We start from the raw sequence: 14270 nt of genomic DNA, 5'->3' as shown, positions 1-14270 counted from the left end.
AAATAATATGAGCAGGGTGGTGAAGAATATCCTGTTAATTGTACCACATGTTGGTACTGCACTATTCTCCACATAGATGTACCTCAAACATAATCCGTCAATTCCAAGTACCATACATGTGGCCACATGTGTGATACCTCCTAGCAAAATTCGGGGGACACGAGGTTAGACCGAGACGCATTCCTCACAGAACTCAGGGAGATATACTCAACCTAAGAACGCAAATCCTCGCAGGACTCAGGGAGATGTACTTAACCTGAGAATGCAAATAATTCGTCAATTTCCCTCACATGACTCAGGGAGATATACTGAACCTAAGAAGATAAATAATCCGTCAATTCTCCTTGAAGGACTCAGGGAGATATACTCAACCTAAGAATGCAAATAATCCTGGCACCACACAGTTCAAGCATCCCCGATACGCTTGGGGCAATGTCATAAGCACGTAGACAAATCTGAAGGTAACTGCGGTGTCTGAAGACAATCCATAGGAAACCATATTTCCGAAGGCAACACAACCCAATTATTAATCCATTTAATACATATATAAAAAATAAACGTAAATATATCATGCTTGGAAAATAAAAGCGATGGAACAATAATTCATAAGAAAATACCGTTTTAAAATCAAACAACCAAACCATAACTACCTCTCAACAAAGTCTAGTAAAAAAGTCCCGAAAGTCTGATCTCAATCGAGCGGTCGGGTCTAAGCCAATATCATGATCGGACGGCGATCGTTTCACCGAAACTTAAAATCATTGATTCAGAGTATCTGGAACTCCGATTTCTGATCCACAAGTTCCTACAAGATTCTAAAAGTACCGAGAACACTATATTTGAAATTGGAACCGATCACACAGTCTGAACCTAACGAACCTGAATATCGCATAATAGGTGTAATATTCGTTCGATAGTCAAACGGTATCAATTCCAAATTCGAGCATATCACCGTTCTTAGGACGACCTGGGAAGTGTTTTAGAATACAACCTGCCACAGCATGTTGATGTCTTGAGAAATTTCTGGCAACGGAAGTTTCTCGAAACACCCTACAATTCCTATACCATTATAATCAGACCACCTAAGCGATCAACTTTTATTCTTCGACCAGGACCAAAAATTAACTAAACTAGCCAAATCGAAGCCGAAATCGTCGGCTAAAATGGATATATTGAACGATCTGTAAAACCTCAAAATCGATCCAAGATACTAGCATAGCTAGAGCACGTGGAGAGGATGAAGATTCATACCTAGATCGACAAAATTGGTCGCTTGAAACAACGACTGAAAGCTCAAAAATCCCAAAACTTTCTAAGGTTGTCGCGGCGGCGTGAGAGCCTGAGGTGGCTGGGCTTCAAGCCAGGCGTGATCGCCGGCTCCTCCAGGTTCTTTTGTGACCAATCTCGTGGCATGGCGTGGTCGGATAGGGCCGCAACCATCGTCGGAAGAGACGGTGTGGCAGTGGGAGAGAAACAGAGGAGAGAGAGAGAGAGAGAGAGATGGTGTTGCAAAAATTACGGTTGTACCACTACACTTCCGTAAATCATAACTTCTCCGTTTTAACTCTGAATTAAACGTGCCACCTGTCTACAAACTTGTATCATCGAGCTCTATGCAGTGGTGCTGCTCAATTTCCCATATTCCTTTCCGAACAAAAAGCGATTAAATTGCCCCTACACTCAAGGGCAAAAATGCAATTTAACAATAAATAATCAATTGAACTGTGACTTTTGGGATGGAGTGTTACATAAGTAGTCTACAAATGATTATCAGACAATTTTACAAGAACGCAAAAATAGACTTAATCATTCATGAGTCGATTTTATATATTTAACCCTATTCTTAGTATATTTTGGTTAATATTTTGGAAGAATTTTCATACTTTGAATTATATTTCCCATATAGAACTTTTGACTTCCTCTGGAGAAAAACGTAATCATATGAACGAATTTTGGGGTAATTCCAGTTGGAGGACATTCGTTACCATTTAGCTTGATCGTATCGAAATTTCATATTTTTCTACCAAGCAATTATTTTCTGGCAATAAAATAAAGGAGCAGTGCGCGGTGCTGGAATAGTGACGTTTTGGGCTTCTATTGTGTTTTTGGAGCCCAAGATGACCTCATATAGGTTCGTGGCCTTTTGGAGAAGTGTTTAGAATGTTTTTATCTTTAAAACAAGCTATCTTGGGTAAGATTTGGAGGAGATTTGAGGCCAAAACGTGGATGGGCAGATTGTGGGCAGACCTAATCGAATTTGGATTTTATATCTTAGTATTATTTTATTTTAACTTAGTTTCCTTGTGGGGATTGGGCAGCTAGGTTTTAGGAAGTATTTAAGTTGGTTTTCATAGTAATTTCGAGAACTTTCTTTTTGGCTTTTGAACGTGATTGTGGAGAGCAATTGCTAGGGTTTTTGAGTTTTTGCGACTTTCAGGTGTTTTCATTCTTATTCATTCGAATGATATTTTTTTGGNTTTCGGTTATGAATATGCGTAGCTAATTTTCTTTTGCTAGGGTGAAGCCTTGAACCTTAGCATGAACATGTGATTTTTATTTAATTGCTTATGATTGAGTGCATGCACACTTTGAAATGTTAATCACTGCTTTAAACTATCTAATTGTCTTAATGCCTGATTACCATTAGGATCTTTAGAAAAGTAATTGGATGCAATTTTGGTCGAAAGTTTTCCTGAAATTGACGCTGACTTCTTGTGATTAGTAATTGTAATTTCACTTAAGATGAACACCACGTCTTAAGGGTTGCATGATTTCTCAAAGGATTTTCACATAACTTAATGAGTCTTTCATGTTCAGATTTGATATGAACGTTCGGACGGGTTGCATGTTGGATATACGTTCTATGTTGGAGGTTCCAAGTAGAATATAAATTAGGAGAACCTAACCTTCAAAGTGGCATGTGCAAATCATAAGTAATTGGTAAAAATTCATAGGATTGCTAAGTGATGGTGAAACCCTAGTGCTTTTATAAATTGTTTTTTTAAAACTCTTCCCTTCAATCGTATTTGTTTTGTTTAAAATTTGTTTTAAGTATCAAACAATTTCATAATCATCTTTCTCAACTTTTAATTTTAGGTAGTAAATTGGAAATTATTTTTACATAAACTGCTAAATAGTTCTTGAGGAGAACGACCTTGCATGAGCATCTATACTACAATAGCCCTGTATTCTTGCAAGTATTTTATGTGATTTTAACCCTATTTGCACAGGTACTAAAAATCCTATCAAGAAATTGACGCCGTTGCAGGGGACTATTTTAGATAATTTTTGTTTAAACTTTTTCTGATTAAATTTTTTTTTTTTGTCTTAAAAAAAAAATTTTGAACAATTTTGTTTCTATTTGAACAGATTCTGCAAACTACATGCTCCAGACTAGATCAAGAACTGCACAGATTGCACCGTTTGATCCAGAAAAAGAGCGCACCCTGCACAGACATCGGAGAAAGTTAACTAGGCTTGTGACTGTTCACTGCAGGACACATTTCTGCATGATTTGTTTGCTGATTTTGTGGACAGCAAGGTTAAAATGGCATTGGCAATACCTGTTGGTAAACCACTTAGAGAGTCGTTGGCTACCCATGCAAATGATGTTCCTAATTGCATAGTCTATCCTACCTAGGAAGAGGGAGACACATTTGAAATCAAGCACCTTATGCTTGAGATTTTACCAACATTCTGTGGGCTGCCTAATGAAGATGCGAACATAGATATTGCAAAATTTATTGTGGGTTGCAAGAATATTTTGATTAGGGGTTTTTCTGCTGAAGCTATTAAGTTACGTCTTTTCCCTTTCACTTTAAAGACAAAGCAGAAACTTGGTTGTTCACTATACCGGCAAATAGCATTACTACTTGGCAACAATTACATACAAAATTCCTGAACAAGTATTATCTAGCATCCAAGACATTGAATTACAAGAGGAAGATTTTGACATTCACACAGAAGCTTAATGAAGAGTTTCATGAAGCATGGGAGAGACATACAGAGATGTACATAGAGTGTCCACATGCCAATATTGATGCAGATACACAAATGAATATTTTCTTTGATGGGCATAATCCTACATCTAAAAGCCATGTGAATGCATCAGTTGGAGGATCGTTGTCAAATAAATCTGCAAGAGAGGCATTTGAACTGTTTGATATGATGGCTACAAAATCTCAACAATGGGCAGCATAACATTCACAGAAAAAGGGCATTTTTGAGTTATCAGTAGGTTCTCCAAACATGTCTGCACAAATGGAAAAAATGGGGAAGAAAATTGATGCAAAGTTTGATATTCTTCTACAACAAATTGCACATTCTACACAACAGTACTACATACACCAACAATTTGCAGTATTTGCAGCATGGCTACATACGACATAATGGGCTGCTCGCATAAAGAATCATACCCGAAGCTTGTTGAACAACATGTCAATATGATGAACAGTTATCAAGGGCCCAGGAATGATGCATATGCCACTCAGTACAATCCAGGATGGAGGGATCACCCTAATTTCAAATGGGGTGAAAATCAGAATAATGCAAAACCATTCCAGCATGCACAAAGACCATTTGCTCCATCCAAACCATCTATGGATGATCAACTTGCTAAATTGGCAGCAACAACTCAATCATTCATCAAGGGCAACAATCAAAGATTTCAAAATGTTGAAGCATCAATTAAAAGTTTGGAGCAACAATTTGGACAGCTAGTTGCATAGATTTCAGATAGAGAAAAGGGCAAATTTCCTAGTCAAACAATTCCTAATCCTAAAGGAAGTGAAGATTGCAACGTTGTTAGGACTTTATGGTGTGGAAAAAGCTATGACAATCGTGAAAATAGCATTGAAAAGGAACAGCAAGCCGTGGAGGATAATGCAGAAAATTTTGCAGCAGCAGAACTTGCCAAAACTGCAGAAAAACATAACCTGGCAGATCCGGAACCTGTCCCAAAACAGGTTTTACAGCATGTTTATGAGGCCCCAATTTCATATCCCAAATGTTTGAAGCAAAACGCAAAAGACAAGCAATTGAAATCCAAGGTTCAAATGAATATTCCATTGCTGGATGCAATCAAGAAAATTCCATAATATGCTAAATTTTTGAAAGAAGTTTGCAGCAGCAAAAAGAAGCTTGCAGATTTGGACAAAGTTATTATGATAGAACAGTGCAGCGTAGTTTTTCTACACAAACTGCCACCTAAGAAAAAAGATCCAGAGAGTTTTAATATTTCTTACATATTTTGATTGATTTGGGTGGAAGTATTAATTTGATTTTTCTGTTTTCCAGCGATTGGGACAAGGAGATTTAAAACCTACATCAATTATACTGCAACTGGCTGACCGTTCAATCACTTATTCAAGAGGTGTTATTGAAGATCTACTTATTAAGGTTGATAATCTTTATCTACCAACAGATTTTGTGGTTTTAGACATGGACGAAGACCTTCAACCACCTATTATTTTGGGGAGGCCGTTTATGGCAACAACTAGGACTTTAATTGATGTGGAAGCTGGAACATTGACTTTATGGGTTCAAGACCAATTTGTGGTGTTTAATTTGTTTGAGACAGCGAAACGTTCTGCTGAACAACAAGAACGTATGCTCATTGACATGGTAGACAATATGGTTCAAGACAGTTTTTATGCCAATTCAAAAATAGATCAGTTGCTGCATGTTTTACAAGGGTAACTTGGGATAGATTCTTAAGATGAAGGTGTTCTTGAGTACATTCACGCATTGAACAGTCTGCCCACACTGTCGAAAAAGTTTAGAAATGTTTACGAGAGTTTAGGGGAGCCTAAACAGCCCCTTAAATCGTCCAGACAGCAGCCACCAAAATTGGAGCTGAAGCCTTTACCAGAACATCTGAAATACGCATATTTAGGACCTGCAGAGACGCTGCCAGTTATGGTTGCAGCAGATTTAACTCCCACAAAGAAAGATAAATTGCTTCGTGTGTTCAGAAAATATCAAGATGCATTGGGATGGACAATTGCAGACATCAAGGGTATTAGCCCAGCAGTATGTATGCATAGAATATTAATGGAAGACGACGTGAAGCCAACAGTTAATGCTCAATGCCGCCTTACCCAGTTATGAAAGAGGTGGTTAGAACAGGGGTTATGAAATTACTTGATGCATGTATGATTTATCTTATTCCTGACAGCAAATGGGTTAGCCTAACACAAGTTGTGCCTAAGCGGACCGGTATAACGGTGGTGAAAAATGATAATAATGAGTTAGTTCCAACACGATTGACTACAAGTTGGAGAATGTGTGTAGATTATCGGAAGCTTAACATAGGGACAAGAAAAGACCATTTTCAATTGCCTTTCATTGACCAAATGTTGGAAAGATTGGCTAGACGTGCTTTTTATTGTTTTCTTGATGAGTATTCTGAGTATAATCAGATTCCAATTGCACCAGAAGATCAAGAGAAAATCACTTTCACTTGTCCATTCGGTACCTATGCTTATCGGAGGATGCTGTTTGGATTATGCAATGCACCTAGTACATTTCAACGTTGTATGATGAGTATTTTTTCTGGCTTGGTTGAAAATATTGTGGAAGTTTCTATGGATGATTTTTCTGTATTTAGGGATTCATATGATCAGTGCTTACAAAATTTAACATTAGTTCTTGAGAGATTTCAAGAAATAAATTTAGTGCTAAACTGGGAAAAGTGTCATTTCATGATGAAATAGGGAATTGTCTTGGGTCATTCAATTTCTAGCAAATGCATTGAGGTTGACAAAGCAAAGATTGAAGTGATTGCAAAGCTGCCACCCCCTACATCAGTAAAAGGTTTGAGGTCCTTCTTAGGACATGCAGGTTTTTATCGTTGGTTCATCAAGGATTTCTCCAAGATTAGCCGACCTTTATGGAGAGCTGTTTAGAAGCGTTCAACAAGTTGAAAGCACTCCTAACTTCAGCACCCATCATTGCTGCACCAGATTAGGGATTACCATTTGAGTTAATGTGTGATGCGTCAGATTATGTTGTCAGGGCAGTTTTAGGGCAGCGGAAAGATAAGCTTCCCCATGTCATTTATTATGCAAGTTGTACTCTAAATGATGCATAGCTAACTGCGCAACCACGGAGAAGGAATTGTTAGCAGTTGTGTTCGCACTAGAGAAATTTTGATCTTATTTGGTTGGGGCTAAAGTAATTGTTTATACTGATCATGCTGCACTAAAATACTTGTTGTCTAAGAAGGATGCAAAGCCTAGGTTGATTCGTTAGGTTCTTTTACTCCAAGAATTTAACCTAGAGATTAAAAACAAGAAGGGTAGCGAGAATGTTGTGGCTGACCATTTATCTACATTAATTATTCCAGCAGCTACGAAGGTAGATTCTCCACCATTAAGTGAAAGTTTCCCAGATGAACAGCTATTTGTTGTCCAAATTAATACACCTTGGTTTGCAGATATTGTAAATTATTTGGCTAAGGGTGTGGTGCATCCAGATTTTTCTTACCAGCAGAAAAAGAAGTTTTTATCTGATGTGAAGCACTATTTCTAGGATGAACCCTACTTATACAAGTATTGTCCAGACTAGATTATTCGCATGTGTATTCCGGAGGCTGAATAGGAAAGTGTTTTAAGGTTTGCTCATCACTATGCCTGTGGAGGACATTTTGGGTAGAAAAGGACAACAGAGAAAATCCTATAGAGTGGGTTATTTTGGCCAACACTTTTTAAACATTCACAGAATTGGTGCAGGGGCTTGTGATAGGTGTCAAAGGGTCGGAAATCAATCTAGAAGGAATGAGATGCCCCAACAAAGTATCCTAATTGTTGAACTATTTGATGTTTGGGATATTGATTTCATGGGACTATTCCCATCTTCTAACGGGAACCAATATATTTTAGTGGCTGTGGAATATGTTTCAAAGTGGGTTGAGGCCATTGCAGCACCAACCAATCAAGGATCAGTGGTCCTGAAGTTCCTCCAAGGGGTTATATTTCCACGTTTTAGAATTCCATGCGTTATTATTAGCGATGGGGGGAAGCATTTCATTACTAAACCGTTTGCTAACCTACTGGCAAAGTATGAGATTAATCATTGCATGGCTACACCATACCACCCACAGACATCTGGTAAAGTTGAAGTTTCAAACATAGAAATCAAGCGTATTTTGGAGAAAACAGTGAGCTCTACACGCAAGGATTGAAGTTTAAAATTAAATGATGCCTTGTGGGCATACAGGACAGCTTATAAGACTCCTATTGGGATGTCACCATTCCGACTTGTTTATGGGAAAACTTGTCATCTACCTACGGAGCTGGAGCATAAAGCTTATTGGGCCATTAAAGAGTTAAATTTTGCATATGACTCAGCTGGGGAAAAGCGGAAATTGCAGTTAAATGAGCTAGAGGAAATTCGTCAAGGTGCTTATGATAGTTCTCGCATCTACAAGGAAAGAACTAAGGCATTTCATGACAGTCAAATTTTACGGAAGGAATTTGAGCCAGGGCAAAAGGTTTTATTATTCAGTTTAAGGCTCAAGTTGTTTCAAGGAAAATTAAAATCTCGCTGGACCTGGACCCTACATGGTGACTCAAGTTTTTTCTCATGGAGCAGTTGAAATAACTAATGAGGCTAAGGGAAACGCATTCAAGGTGAATGGTCACAGGCTGAAGCCCTATGTGGAAACACCCTTCAACACTGCAAACGAGTCTTTGACTCTGAAGGAACCAGTGATTTGACCACTAGACTTCTACAATGTCTAGCTACATACTCAAAACAAAGCGCTTATTGGGAGGCAACCCAATTTTTCTAAACTATTTACTTCTTTTATTTTCAAAAAAAACAAAAACAATTCTTGTTGCTATTTTCTTTATCTAGTTGTTTTTATTTTCTTTCTACTCCTAACACATATTTGATTTCAATGCAGGACACAACAATCAGCAGCAAGCATCAAAAGCAGAAAATCCTATACTGGAATCATGCACTCAGCAACCACGTCTATATTCACATCACCACATCACCAAAACAAATTCTGGAATTAATCTTACCTTCGGATGGATATCGGATCTTGAAATCATTCTTACAAGATTATTGGTTAGACCCAACGCTGCACCCCTTTTCTTAGATGTGGTTCATCTTTTCGGGAGGTCACTAGCAGATTCTATGTTGTTGCAGGTCAAGTGGTTTTTGGGTGACTCGATGTTCTTTTTGGATGAAAAACCATTAGACAACGTCTTCTCAATATTGCGGATCAAGGGACATCGTGGATGCAGGTTGACGCTAGTGACGGTGCTGGTAGAGGTCTGAGACAGAGAAGCAAAAAGAGACAAGGCTCTTGATTTCTTAAGAGAAATGAAGAAAGGAGAGGGCGGAGATGGATGGTTTTGCATTGAGAAAAGAGATGGGAATGGACAGTGTTTGGCTCTGGCCGCGATGCTAATGGAAAGAGATCCAAGCCTGTTCAAGAATAGCTAGCTTTTATTTTTTTTCACATGAAAGATGCAGCTCCTACATCAGTTATATAGTAGCTGTCGGGAGACTTTGAAACAAGCGTGTGCCTGTATGTGTTGGTCAGTGCACCTTCGCCATCTCCCTGATCATGCCTTCAAATCCCCAAGGTGTCTAATTTCCGGGTATTCTCTTTCCTATTTATTTTCTTTTATTGTTTTTCTCTTTTTCTTTCTTATTTTATTTCATTTTATTGTTATTCTCTTTTGCTTTCCTAGTTTCTTTTCTTAGAGTATTTTTAGTTGTTTGGTCTACTCTTGTTTCTTCTGATTATTTTCTACACCTTGAGGACAATGTGTGATTTAAGTTTTGGGGTGGGAAAGTAAATCTTAGTTTTTTTTTTTTAATGTTTTGAGTCTTGTCTAAAATTTTCGTTTTTAAGTTAATATCCATAGATTATTTTAAAAGTTAGAACAAATGGACATGGTGAAGATTAATCCCATAGTAAAGTCTTTTCTATTTATTATTGCTTAGACACTAATTCATTAATTATACTTTGAAATTTGCACATCACACCAACATGGTTTGTGGGGAGTGAGATTGAAATACTTACTTTTTGTCTAAGTGTGTTTAATTTTTGTTGAATATAGATAAGGTTAGTATGTGTTATCAAGTAATAATTGTCGCACCTAAGGTTTTGCCTAGTAACTGGGCCAGTTCTGCCTAATCAACAGTGATTCTCGAGTCAAATGGTAGAGTTTCGGCATGAGGCAGGGTGGTTAGTGGGTTCCATAGCCTTTTTAGCTTGAGTTCATAAGTCCTTAGGGGTGTTCAACACCCAGTGTCCTAAAGCCTTAGTGGCTTGGGAGTCAGTGTGAAGAAAATGTATGAAGTATGGATAAAAGGGATGCGAGGTAAGGGTTTTAGTCAAGTCTCCGTAACTATGATGGTTCACTTTACACCGAAGAAAGTTTGTGAATTCTTTTCTAATTGATTCTAAATAGCTTAGACGCTGTGGTGGGATTACTTGGATCTATTGAAAAGATGTTCTTGTTTTCAAAATTTATTATGGATTGCAACTTGAAGGTGGAAGTTTTGTCGTGGTTAAGTTCGAGTCAGGTGTCCAGTTTGTTAAGCTTTTATTTTTGTTTGAGTCTTGTTTTGCTTGGGGACATGAAAAGAGCTAAGTTTGGGGGTATTTTGATGAGTCGATTTTATATTTTATATTTAACCCTATTCTTAGTATATTTTGGTTAATATTTGTTGTTTATTTGATTATGATGTTTTCACACTTTCACCATAGTTGTTGCTAGCACAGGGGATGCCTAGATTGACGGGTCCTTCTAAGTGCCTAGGTTGTCACTAGTAGTCTTATAGGCCCTCGTCACCTAAGTACCAATTACACTGTCTTCGTGTGATTTTTGGCGATTTCGGCGACCAAATCATCGAATGAGGTATGAAACTTCATCCTCTCATCACGCTCTACCTGTTTATGTACTTAGTTTGGATTGATTTTGAGGTTTTATAGATTGTTCAAAATACCCATTTTGACCGATGGTTTCAGCTTCGATCTGGCCAATTTTGGCCATTTTTTGTGGTGGTCAAAGAACAAACGTTGATCCTCCTATTAGTCTGAACGTATTGGTATAGGTATTATAGGGTGTTTTGAGAAATTTTCGAGCCGAAAATTTCTCAAGACACCCACGTGCTGCTGAGGCCTGGGTTGGTGCATGGGCCACTGTTATCGTCCTAAACACAATGGTATGCTCGGATGAATTTGGTTATCTTTTGACAATCGAACGAATATTGTACCTATTATGCGATATCTGGGTTCGATAGGTTCGAACAGTTCGATTGATCCCAATTTCAAATATGTTATTCTCTATAGCTTTAGGATTGTGCAGGAAACTGTTGATTGAGAATCGGAGTCCCGGATACTTCGAGTCAATGATTCTAAGTTTAGGCGAAACGATCGCCGACCGATGGTGCGATTGGCTTATATCCGACCGCTTAATTGATATCAAACTTTTGGGACTTCTTTAGTAAACTTTGTTGGACCTATAGGAACTTATGGATTGAGGTCGTGAACCCCGTGGGCCTAATTGACCTAGACGATGGGCCTCGTTGGGAGTTTTATGATATATTTATGTTTTATTTTGCAGATTTGAGTTGAGTTGAATTTAAATGTTTGGTGATATGTTTACGTTTATTTTTATATATGAGTTAAATGGATTAATAATTGGATTGTGTTGCCTTCGGAAATATGGTTGTCTTGTAATATTGATGTTTATGGACATCCTGGTTGCCTTCTAGCATACAGTTGCCTTCGGAATGTCTACGTGCGTATAACAGTGTGCCCACGAGTTTAGAGGAAGCCCAAACTATGTGGTGCGAGGGTTTGCATTCTCAGGTTAAGTATATCTCCCTGAGTTATGCTAGGATTTGCATTCTCAAGTGGAGTATATCTCCCTGAGTTATGCGAGGGGAATTGACGGATTATTTACATTCTTAGGTGGAGTATATCTCCCTGAGTTATGTGAGGAATACGGTCTCAGGCCAACCATGTGTCCCCTGAGTTCTGCAAGGAATGCGGTCTCGAGCCGACCTCGTGTCCCTCGAGTTCTGCGAAGATGTATCACACATGTGGCCACATGTGTGGTACTTGTAATTGATGGTATATTATTATTGAAATTGATGGATTATGTTTGAGGTACATCTATGTGGAAATTAGTGCAGTACCAATGTGTAGTACAGTTACATGATATTCTTCATCACCCTGCTCACATTATCTGCACAGGGTTGGCTAGGATTCCTAGCTACCTGTCCGACTTATCTACATAGGTGATTTTGTCACATCCCGGAATCGACTCTGCCATAGCACGATATTGTCCACTTTAGGCCCCCCACTCTGTCCTCAAGATTTTTTGTTTCTGGGAACTCACGAACAACTAACCAGCGGGTCACGCATCCTGGGATTGCTCTAACTCCAACTCACTTAACTTCGGAGTTCCTATGACTCCAAAGCTAGTGAGCTCCCAAAAGGCCTCGTGCTAGATGAAGGTGGGCATGTACATATAAGGCACATCACCCCCTCTCCGTTAGTCGATGTGGGATATTACAGGTTAGCTAGTTTTGCCTTCCTCTGTTGCCTTCAGATTTGATGTTTTTCCCATATACTCCTTGGTGGGTGATTACAGGATATATGAATTGTGCGGATAATTGCAAGTATGGCTTTCTGGTAAAAGGTTTGGTTATGTGAGTGTTTGGATGTACAATGATAAACTAATGAGTAGTTAGATACATAATTACATAGAATGACATTCAATTATATAGTTGGTTGAAAACAAAGTAAAGAATGATTCTAGAATTTAATTGTTGGTTTTACCTTGAACAATATTAACTTATCTGAATTGTGATTTTGGTAGAAAGAACTACGTGTGGCTTGATCCCTCAATAAGGGTACGTAGGTAACCTAGGCTAACCTAGATGTAGCCACAAGTTTATGATTGGTTTGTTATGTTCAATTTTGTAAAGTTGAATTTGCTGAACGCTTTGGAAATTATTTGAGTTTGCTTTGCAGGTAGATTTCTGGGTTTGAACCTTTTTCAGGGGAGACTCTGCTGATTTTCCGGTAGAAGTCAAACCCTAAAGCAATTTTTGGGTTAGGGTAAGAAGGATATTTTTAGTCATTCATGCTCGACACCTGCCAGGTGTTGGACACGCACGGGGTTCGACACGAAATCCAAAGTGGAATTTGGGTTGGGTCCTTTCAATTACTCTACACTAGAGGTACTAAGTTCGAATCCCCCATTCTATTGAGGGATCCCTCAAATAATTTTATTTGAGGGATTAGGGTCCCATATGATTTTTTTTTTTTTTTTTAAACAATCCAAATCATCTATTTTTTAAATCTATATTCATAGATCATCCTTGCAAAAACTTAGACAAATCGGAAATCATTTCAACATCCAATTATGTCCTAGAAAATCAATAAACATAATGCTTCAAGAAACTGTTAAAATTTCAATAATTCAATTGAGTAGTCAAATAACATTGGATTCAAGTGATTTTTTTTAGAGATGATCTTTGAATGAATATCTAAAAAATGAATGGTTTGGATTAGTGAAATACAATATGGAGTGGGCCTTACAAAGGTGTCCCTCAAATAAGTTTGTTTGAGTATATATATATACACGAATACAAACAGTCAAAGCCAGTCATGGTGGGTTGCTTAAATTTAGGATAAGCGATGTCTTACCTCTGTAGGTTTACGGGCCATGATGTTTTAATTTAATCACTTTTTACCCTAGCATATTAAAATTTGACCAATTTACACCCTCCGCTAGTTTCATTGTTTGATCTTCAATTAAATTGATGACGTGTAGTTGATGTGTCAAAAAACCAATATAAAATTATTTAAAAATAATATCCTTAAAACAAAAAGACTTCCCAAACTCCCACCCACCCTATGTCTCTTCTCTCTCTCTCTCTCTCTCTCTCTCTCTCTCTCTAAACGAACTTACCCCCCATGAACTGACAAATCAGTCAACTTAACACCTGAATTAATTTATATGGCTAGTTTCACACTTATTGCTAGAATTGAGGCAATTTCATCTAAATTGCTGTCAATAATTGCACATGAGTCACCCATGTAACATAATTCGATGGCAATTTGTGTGAGATCCCACATCGACCAAACGGAGAGGGGGTGATGTGCCTTATATGGCACACCTCGCATCCATCTAGTAGGAGGCCTTTTGGGAGCTCACTGGCTTCGGGTTCGAAGGACCTCCGAAGTTAAGCGAGTTGGAGGCTGGAGCAATCCCAGGATGGGTGACCACCCT

Source organism: Prunus dulcis, chromosome 4 (genome assembly GCF_902201215.1).
Source record: "Prunus dulcis chromosome 4, ALMONDv2, whole genome shotgun sequence".
In the NCBI taxonomy this organism is placed as follows: Eukaryota; Viridiplantae; Streptophyta; class Magnoliopsida; order Rosales; family Rosaceae; genus Prunus; species Prunus dulcis.
The sequence above is the reverse complement of the archived record's forward strand: the minus strand, read 5'-3'. Positions refer to the sequence as shown.